Below are 10,606 nucleotides of genomic sequence, written 5' to 3' on the forward strand. Positions count from 1 at the left end.
AACTACTGTCCTGTATTATATTTGTCACGCTGGAGTCCTTTCAATGTGTTTATCTGCGCAATCCTATGCAAGACTAGGATTATGTGCTCTAATAATCATCTCATGAAATATTCACTGTAAATTAACCCACATCACATTATACAAGCCATGGTCGAGGTCAGCTGGGAATGAATTTTTAAAACATTTACAGAATGAAGTAATCAGCGATCCGCTTACACACACACACGCTGCTGGACTAGGTGGAGGCAGGGAGCCTTGAGATTTCTCATTCCCGTGGCATCTGTTTCCACAGTGGTGTGAGAACGACAGCTCCAGGCAATAGCCTACAACTGCAGCGATTGTCTTTGTGATAGAGTTCAATTAGCGTTTCAGTAAAGCAAAGACGGAACCACCTGAAACCGAGAGCGTGACAGATCGCTAGAAACCTGTTACAGTACAGCGCATTGTCAGCCTGCTGTAATCTCAGCTGTGTCCTGAGCCCGGCACTGAGAAATTCAGAAGGAACACAGGGTCATTATTCCACAGTTGCAGGTGCATTCAGGTGTAAAGTAATGCTAAGCTGCTTTGAAGGTCTTTAACCTCACTGGAGTCTGCGGGGCTCAACCTCAGATGCTCAGTGATTCTGTCCAGCTGGGATGGCTGTAAAGAGCCTGAATGTGATGAGACAGTGGAGGTCAGGCAGAGGTGATCTATAGCTAATGGGCTTGTTCATCAGTGCAGTAATTCAGACCCTGATTGAGTTCAGACAGGCGTACAGCAGCGTTGATGGCGATGTCGATATCAGTCAGGGCTGCAGAAACCTTCGGATTTATAAATACAAGTGGCGTTCAATGCAAGGGCTTAGAGATATTGCACCACAGAGTTCTGTCTGCTCCACTGAGGTCCCCTTCACAGCACACTGTTTGCTGTATCCATGTCTCAGCTGCAGACACTCCATCGACCAGGAGACTGTTCTTTTGCAGCTGATTCTCTCTTGCCCACTTTCTGCCCTACAATTTCGTACAACTCCTCCGTCTATTTGCTGAGTTTGTATACACCTGTACACACGCTTATTAGCAAACAGTATCTACGGTATGCAGTACAATTGATACAAAGAGACAATGACATACTGAATGAGCACACAGTAAAATGAGCCTGGTTAAATAGGTGTGGTCCTGCCCCTGTAAGGTTAGCTTACCCACAACACTTTGGTTGCAATGAGTTTGTGCCATTTCAGTGTCAGTGTGAGGGCTGTGTGTTACCAGGGTAAAGATCAACTCTGGGACAAACCTGCCCTGGAACTCTGTTAATGCAAGCTGCTCCAGGGACGTGGAAAAAGTCGGTAATAGAATGCTTTGTTTACACTGAAACTCCACGGCTGCATCATCAAACACTTTGTCAGCTGCAGCAGGCACCACTGGATATGTTCATTGTTCCACTGGGTTCTTGCCCCCTACAGAACACATGCTGGTGAGGAGACTGATACAAGAAGCTGGGGGAAAGGGCTCCAGCTCTCATGAAAGGGGGTTCAGCTCCTGCAGGTCACAGGGGGTGCAGTTGCTTTTCACTGGGCATGGATTTTAATAAGAATCAGAGAAGACGGACAGGGTTTAGTCGCACACATGAAACAATAGAAACATCTCCCAAGTCTTTCTCATTCCCAGTCTGCTCTCATTGCCTAGCTCTCTCACGGACTTGGTCTCTCACCCTGTCTGTACAAACAGAACGAGAAAGGGCCGGGCAGCGTCCATGTGCACAGATAAACACTTCATTCTGCTGGGAGCGACAGGCACAGGGCCAGAGCTCCATTAGAAGGAGCTAGTGTGCTCTTGACAGGGTCGGGTCAGGAGTTTCCACTCTCCCTGCGATGCAGCGGCCAGCTGGGAGCACAGAGCATCGATTCCGTCTGGGTAATGGAAGGAATTCATCACACCGCAGCGCAGCACCCCGATAACCCCCCCACAATCCCAAAAATACAGCAATGCTTCTTTATTACACAGCCAGGTTTGTAAAGCTTCCAGATTGTAACCGTGTGCAAAATTGCTAGTTTGCTGAACAAATGTGTTGCGTGCGATCGTATAAAAAATGAATCCTGTTTTTATTGCATTAGTATTTTAATTTCCTGTCGGAAAATTTTCATAGACAGCCAGTTCATAAAGGGGAATTTAATGTTGTGGATAATATCACTTCTCTTTTATTGTGTACAACATGATTGCAGAATGGAGCGCAGTTTCAGTGTACCAGTGAAGACAGAGGGCTCTTGTTTTGGGTGAGACTGGGGGGTGTTGGGAAGGCTGTGGACGGCTCAGATGTATAAAAGGAGGACACACAGGGTCCCTGAGTGGCTCACTGGCCGCGTGGTGTGCAGGAGGAGTCGTACAGTCTGGGGAGCGCAGGTTCACGTCCTGGCTGTGTGAAGTCGCAGGTCTGCGCTGGAGATTCCGGATTGGCCTTGGCGCTCCTGCGGGTTAGGGAAGCCAAACCTGCAGAGGCTGTTTCTCCTCAACACACTACAGCGGACCCTATCGGCCAGGCACCCACAGAGTTTGGGCGACATCTGCAGGGCTGGCCTTTGTCCTCCAGAGGGCGGTAGCTTGCTGACATCTGCTCTCGAGTTCCTGGGTGTAGAAGAGGAAGCTGGCTTGGTGGTGGGATCGGAGGGAGCCCACGCAACCTTCAGTTCCCCTGAACTGCGTGGGGAATTGATGTGGTGAGGGGAAAAAAACCCAATTGACATTCTAAATTTGGGAGAAAATTGGGGGTAAAATAATTGGGCACTAAATAAAAAAAAGTAAAAAAGAGGAACAGAGACAATGCACAGAGGAAAGCAGCCTGGCCTGAGTTTCTGGGAGACGAATGCCTGTGCTTCGTGGGAGATGTCAGCCTGAACTCATTTAAAGGCTGTTCCTTGTGAAGTGTCAAGAATCCTGCATCCTCCAGATGTGTGTCATGTTTACACTGTCCAAATCCCCCAGAGAAATCTACACTTCGCTGCTCGCCGCTCAGCCTCCAGAGGAAGGAGCGCTAATTACGGAAAGTTGGCAAGAGCAGCCACTGCAGAACACAACGGAAAGAATGAGATTAAACTCCAAAAAAATGCAGGGTGATAAAGTTTATAACGACAAAGGATGAGTAATGAATTCGCTTCTCAGACCCTTTCCCAGCCTTGCACGCAGTAACAGCTGGAAAGGAGCAATCCCGTTGAACCCCTTTGGGTACCGAGAGGTACGAGAAGCTCAGGGTAAGTGGAGGTATTTAAACAAGCCAGTCCTTTGCACATGCAGACATGGGGTGTACAGCAGTGTTTGAATGAAAATTATTGAATTCAACCCAAACGTGTTGCAGTGGGCAGGGGGTATGTTTTCACAGACCCATATTAGCACTAATCAGGCTACCTTATCTATGATAGCATTAGGTTGTCCACAACTCATCCTAATCCATGTCTGTGAAGCAAACCCTTAATGTTTCTGCGCCGCTATACAGTAAGTGGAGTGTTTCTCCCCTTGAAGAACCAGAAGATTCTTTCGTTCGTCTTCAAACGACTTATTTCCACATCATTCCCAGCCTCTCTTATTGAACCTGCTCTCGTCAATGTGTTTAATAAACAGCCCCAGAATCAGACGTCTCTACAGAGGACACTGATTGTGTGTTTTTTGTTTAAATTTTTCTTCTTTTTTTCTCCCTGTTGACCATGACTGACATAATTGTTTTTTTTAGAGGTAATTGAAACAAGGCAAATGGAAATTACGCAACCTTTAAAACGGTTTACTTGAACACTCTGTATTTTTCCAATTGTTCTGCCAAACCTCCGCACTTCCATCCCAGGGCGGCTTGCTGGGAGCCGTGGCCTTCTCCCCCTGGGGTTCCTGTGCAGCTGCAGTGTGGAGTGACTGTAAAGAGGAGAGCAGAGCCCCAGTGACACAGCACTTCAGTGTAATAAACTAGTGAGAGCAGAGCCCCAGTGACACAGCCCTTCAGTGTAATAAACTAGTGAGAGCAGAGCCCCAGTGACACATCACTTCAGTGTAATAAACTAGTGAGAGCAGAGTCCCAGTGACACAGTCCTTCAGTGTAATAAACTAGTGAGAGCAGAGCCCCAGTGACACAGCACTTCAGTGTAATAAACTAGTGAGAGCAGAGCTCCAGTGACACAGCCCTTCAGTGTAATAAACTAGTGAGAGAGAAGCCCCAGCGACACAGCACTTCAGTGTAATAAACTAGTGAGAGCAGAGCCCCAGTGACACAGTCCTTCAGTGTAATAAACTAGTGAGAGCAGAGCCCCAGTGACACAGCACTTCAGTGTAATAAACTAGTGAGAGCAGAGCCCCAGTGACACAGCACTTCAGTGTAATAAACTAGTGAGAGCAGAGCCCCAGTGACACAGCCCTTCAGTGTAATAAACTAGTGAGAGCAGAGCCCCAGTGACACAGCACTTCAGTGTAATAAACTAGTGAGAGCAGAGCCCCAGTGACACAGCCCTTCAGTGTAATAAACTAGTGAGAGCAGAGCCCCAGTGACACAGCACTTCAGTGTAAAAAACTAGTGAGAGAGGAGCCCCAGTGACACAGCACTTCAGTGTAATAAACTAGTGAGAGCAGAGCCCCAGTGACACAGTCCTTCAGTGTAATAAACTAGTGAGAGCAGAGCCCCAGTGACACAGCCCTTCAGTGTAATAAACTAGTGAGAGCAGAGCCCCAGTGACACAGCCCTTCAGTGTAATAAACTAGTGAGAGCAGAGCCCCAGTGACACAGCCCTTCAGTGTAATAAACTAGTGAGAGCAGAGCTCCAGTGACACAGCACTTCAGTGTAATAAACTAGTGAGAGCAGAGCCCCAGTGACACAACCCTTCAGTGTAATAAACTAGTGAGAGCAGAGCCCCAGTGACACAGCACTTCAGTGTAATAAACTAGTGAGAGCAGAGCCCCAGTGACACAGCCCTTCAGTGTAATAAACTAGTGAGAGCAGAGCCCCAGTGACACAGCACTTCAGTGTAATAAACTAGTGAGAGCAGAGCCCCAGTGACACAGCACTTCAGTGTAATAAACTAGTGAGAGCAGAGCCCCAGTGACACAGCACTTCAGTGTAATAAACTAGTGAGAGCAGAGCTCCAGTGATACAGCCCTTCAGTGTAATAAACTAGTGAGAGCAGAGTCCCAGTGACACAGCCCTTCAGTGTAATAAACTAGTGAGAGCAGAGCCCCAGTGACACAGCCCTTCAGTGTAATAAACTAGTGAGAGCAGAGCCCCAGTGACACAGCCCTTCAGTGTAATAAACTAGTGAGAGCAGAGCTCCAGTGACACAGCACTTCAGTGTAATAAACTAGTGAGAGCAGAGCCCCAGTGACACAACCCTTCAGTGTAATAAACTAGTGAGAGCAGAGCCCCAGTGACACAGCACTTCAGTGTAATAAACTAGTGAGAGCAGAGCCCCAGTGACACAGCCCTTCAGTGTAATAAACTAGTGAGAGCAGAGCCCCAGTGACACAGCACTTCAGTGTAATAAACTAGTGAGAGCAGAGCCCCAGTGACACAGCACTTCAGTGTAATAAACTAGTGAGAGCAGAGCCCCAGCGACACAGCCCTTCAGTGTAATAAACTAGTGAGAGCAGAGCCCCAGTGACACAGCCCTTCAGTGTAATAAACTAGTGAGAGCAGAGCCCCAGTGACACAGCCCTTCAGTGTAATAAACTAGTGAGAGCAGAGCTCCAGTGACACAGCCCTTCAGTGTAATAAACTAGTGAGAGCAGAGCCCCAGTGACACAGTCCTTCAGTGTAATAAACTAGTGAGAGCACAGCTCCAGTGACACAGCCCTTCAGTGTAATGAACTAGTGAGAGCAGAGCCCCAGTGATACAGCCCTTCAGTGTAATAAACTAGTGAGAGCAGAGCCCCAGTGACACAGCACTTCAGTGTAATAAACTAGTGAGAGCAGAGCTCCAGTGACACAGCACTTCAGTGTAATAAACTAGTGAGAGCAGAGCCCCAGTGACACAGCCCTTCAGTGTAATAAACTAGTGAGAGCAGAGCCCCAGTGACACAGCCCTTCAGTGTAATAAACTAGCGAGAGAGGAGCCCCAGCGACACAGCACTTCAGTGTAATAAACTAGTGAGAGCAGAGCCCCAGTGACACAGCACTTCAGTGTAATAAACTAGTGAGAGCAGAGCCCCAGTGACACAGCCCTTCAGTGTAATAAACTAGTGAGAGCAGAGCCCCAGTGACACAGCACTTCAGTGTAATAAACTAGTGAGAGCAGAGCCCCAGTGACACAGCCCTTCAGTGTAATAAACTAGTGAGAGCAGAGCCCCAGTGACACAGCCCTTCAGTGTAATAAACTAGTGAGAGCAGAGCCGCAGTGACACAGCACTTCAGTCTAATAAACTAGTGAGAGCAGAGCTTTATTTTGCTCTTATCTGCCCCCTATTTTACTGCATTTAATCCTGTACCTCAGAATATTGTAATCTCCCAAGTGTTTAATCTGTAGTATTTTGTACTTAATCATATCCTGATGTAACTATCACTACTTAATCATATCCTGATGTAACTTTCACTATTATCTGCTGTATTATTGAATTGTGGTTTGTCACACTTGAGAATTATTGTATTTCTTGTTCTTATTGTATGACTTATATTGTAACACTTGAATGTATTTGTATTTGCTTGCGATTGTAAGTCGCCCTGGATAAGGGCGTCTGCTAAGAAATAAATAATAATAATAATAATAATAATAAACTAGTGAGAGCAGAGCCGCAGTGACACAGCACTTCAGTCTAATAAACTAGTGAGAGCAGAGCCCCAGCACAGTCCGCAGGAGTGGCTGGTAGGTTATACTGGAAGAAAGTTTTCTTTGTGGTTCACCAGTAAAATCGTTAACTGCATCTGAATGTATTAACTGTATGTTTTATCGCAAACCCCTCTGAAATCTGGCAATTGTAGCCAACACATCCGTTATCATAGAGCTGATGACAGAGGCATAGCAACGTAGTAAACACTTGACTGGTGCTCCGATTCTCTGCAGAACATCCACTTCATTCCCCCTCCTTCAGATCCAGATCCCTCAAACAGGTTCTCTCAGCACATGAACGTGTCAAAACAAGGAGATGGATAGAGGGGGATGGTTAGAGAGGCTGGTCAAGTCTGATATATTAATGACCTTCTAACACTTTGTGGGGTCATGTCAAGGATGAGATAAAGACAAGCGGTGCCCAGGCAGTTTAAACGATGTTCCCGCTGCTCAGAGAACCAGTCCGAGGCCAGAGATACAGCACTGATCTCTGTGGCTTCACACTCGTGTTAGCGACTTTGAAATCTCTCAAATCAGCAGAAGAGCCGCGCCAATCCTGCGCACATCACAAGAATTCACACGTGTCTTCACTTGAGCTCCTGCTAATAATACTGCCATGCCAGACGCAAACAGCCTTGCGTTATCTAGGCAGCTAAACACGGGGTGCATGTTTTGAAGGAGGTGTTATACTGACAAAGCATTTTGAAGAGGGCAGAGAAAATACAACTGCTTTCCCAGGGTTTAGTCTGCTTTATCCTAAATGAACAGACTCAGAAACTGCACTTTCACTTAAAGAGAAATGAACCTTTGCGATTGCAGTATCTGCCCACACATGCTCCACTGTTGCCGATGTCATTGTAAATCATTATTGAAATTGATTTTATATTAATGTAATGCTGTCTGAATTAAAAGCGCTTGTGCTGTTTTTTTTATATATAATAAACTATACTGGGAGTCCAGCCCAGCCCGTTTTTCTAACAATCCTGTTACATTTGCGGCACCAACACACAGCTCAGACGATCCAGAACAAGTACGTCTTGGGAACTTTCATAACAAAACGATCTGCCAGGAAAAAAAAAAAAACGCAAACTCAGTGTGTTTCAGCAAACTAGCCAGATGGGTCTTGGAACGAGTCCATGCTCTCAGTGCCTTGCTGGTTCAGCATGGACATGTTGTTTGCAATTAAACTGAATTAATCTTGCTTTCTGACACGCTTTTCTCACAGCCAGCTTCAGCAACGTAACCACACGTCTGCTCCATGGACTCGTACACGCCTTCCCTCGAGACAAACCCACAGAGCCTCCTTTACACACGTGTCGAAATTAGTTAACAACCAATTCACTAATCATTTTAGCAGTTAGCAACACCTGCTTCGATTACAGAGCCAATTAGTAATACCTGGGATTTACAGAGAAGTGAGAAACAGTGACATCTGCAGAAGAACACCGGTATTGCAGTTTACAAACTTGCATGTCTTTACATAGTTTCAAGGAATACAGCTCTTCATCTTGAGACTGATGTATTTATCTTGTAACACTTCACCCACCACACAACTTATAAAAAAGACTTGTCAGCCCACTTCACTGTACAGCATCAGAGTGATGGAAGTAGAAAGTGCTAATCTGGGTGTGTGAAATCAGAAAGAGGAGGAAACAGGACGGGCAGACAGCTTAGGGACGCTCTTATTCAAACTTATAACACAAACAAATTTAAAAAATCCAAAATCTTTCTTGATCTAGCTTTTAATAATGCTGTAAACGAGTATTACTGAAAGCAGCCAGCCTGTAATTTACATCATGAAAGAAAACATATTGAAATGTGAACCCAGCGGCAAGATCCCAAACACACAAACAAAATAAATAAGGTTTTATTGAGCGATATAGTGCTAAATGACATCAATAGAATTGAACAGCAGACAGTGTTCCTATAGCTGTTATCTGCGACGCGGCAAGCTGATGGGATTCAGACTGACAGCTATGGGTCTGCTTTTCAAAAAGAGGTTCAGAGCAGCACTGCTGTATCGTGGGCTCTGCTGAAAAGAAAATACTGGCAAAAAAAGCATTGCATTAAATGAAACCTTCATTAAATAAAATACACCCTCTTCTAATTCCAATCATAACAACATGGGCTATTGGATTGATTGCATCACCTCCCCTCACCCCTCCCTACTTCACTGTATCACCACCTTCCTCCCTGCTACGCAATCCAGCACCACTTCATTAGAACTTCACTCGCATTTCATTTCTTCTTAGAGTCACATGGAGGGGATTTTCATATTGAAACAAATGAACTGTATTATCTGGTCTCTTTGCTTGTTTGTGCAACATGTCGTTTGCTTTGGAAAGCAGAGCTGGGATTGTCCCTCTTGGGATATCATACCTGAGCCCCTTGCAGGCACACATTACTGTAGGCAATGGGAGGCACTCCACTCCTGCAGAGAGTGTCAGGCAGGGATAGACACTGAGGGATGCTGGGCTGAGAACAACGGAGACGATCAGCGGCACACATCTAAAACTAGTTTGCTGTCCACTGAAAAACGGTGTGCCTTGTGTTTGTTCACATGTCCCTCTGGTGGATGCTTTATTCAATGCTAAATTGGTCAGCTTGTAGTAGTCATAGTCGTAGTCATAGTAGTAGCAGCAGCAGCAGCAGCAGCAGCAGTAGTAGTATGTGGTTTAATGGAAAATCACCCTAAAAGGAAACTACACCAATGTCACCAGTGCTTTCCCATAATATATCTAGGCTTCATTTTGGTGCTGCCAAATATTGTTTAGTTTGGGTTTGGAAAAATGAAGCTGTCCCATATTAAGACTTTATCCATGTCAGTTGTATACAGCGAAGTTGACACCAGGCCCTAACATTTAGACAGTAACACATTAACAAGCAGCTACCAGACAGATCTGTGTCAGAGCTCAGCTCATTAGGCTGCTAATGCCAGCCATTAACTGCTGCTGGTAAAGGTGACAGGAGGGCTTTTTAAACAGAGCTTGAATACCATCGTAAACATTCCCCGGCAATGGAAACACGCTTCCACAGGTCCTGCTGGACTTTCATTTCACAGGATAACTTTGGGGATTGGTGAACAGATACATGCATACGTCATACGTCAGCACACCCCAGAATACCCTTCACATCAGCCTGGACATCGCATTCCCAATAACTATAGGGTGTTAGGGTGAGAAACAATGGGCCTTGTTTCCACTGCGCTGCTATGATAAGTCATGACTAATCTGGACTAGGGTGATTTATTCACTTTCAGTAATTACACCCATTTCATGTGATCCCTTTACTCTGCAAGTACAGTTATTTTCATATCGCATGGCCCTTAAACTGGGATATGTAACTAAGGGAAAGTGGCAACTCCAGACCGCTGCAGAGCTCCATAAATCAGACCCGCCATGGCTAGGCTACAGCAGTCTTTGGATGGAACAGCACATTCCTCCACATTTAGATTCAGGAATATGGAATGTGATCCAGTCCCTCGGTGCTGGTGCTGGTGCTGGGAATGCAGCATGGCTTGCCATGCAGCAGCACCAAAAGAATGCTTATTTTGGCTCACAAAATACCAAAAACGGAACAGGCACAGCTCCAAAGCGCCAGAAAGACAAATAGAGAACAGTTTAAAAAAAACAAAAAACTCCAAAAGTTATGTTCAGTTTAAGAGTCGCTTTGATACGGTTGCTATTCAATTTACAAGTGCATGATGAGGCAAGCTGGAAGTTTCAAAATAGTGTTGCGTGAGCTTGGCTTCTCAAAATGAACATTACGATCGATACTAACATGGCACGGCAGGAGCTGGTGCAGTTTTGAAGTGAAAGAATAGCACTAAACCGTCAATTCCAATT

This window comes from Acipenser ruthenus, chromosome 29, assembly GCF_902713425.1.
Source record: "Acipenser ruthenus chromosome 29, fAciRut3.2 maternal haplotype, whole genome shotgun sequence".
Taxonomy (NCBI): Eukaryota; Metazoa; Chordata; class Actinopteri; order Acipenseriformes; family Acipenseridae; genus Acipenser; species Acipenser ruthenus.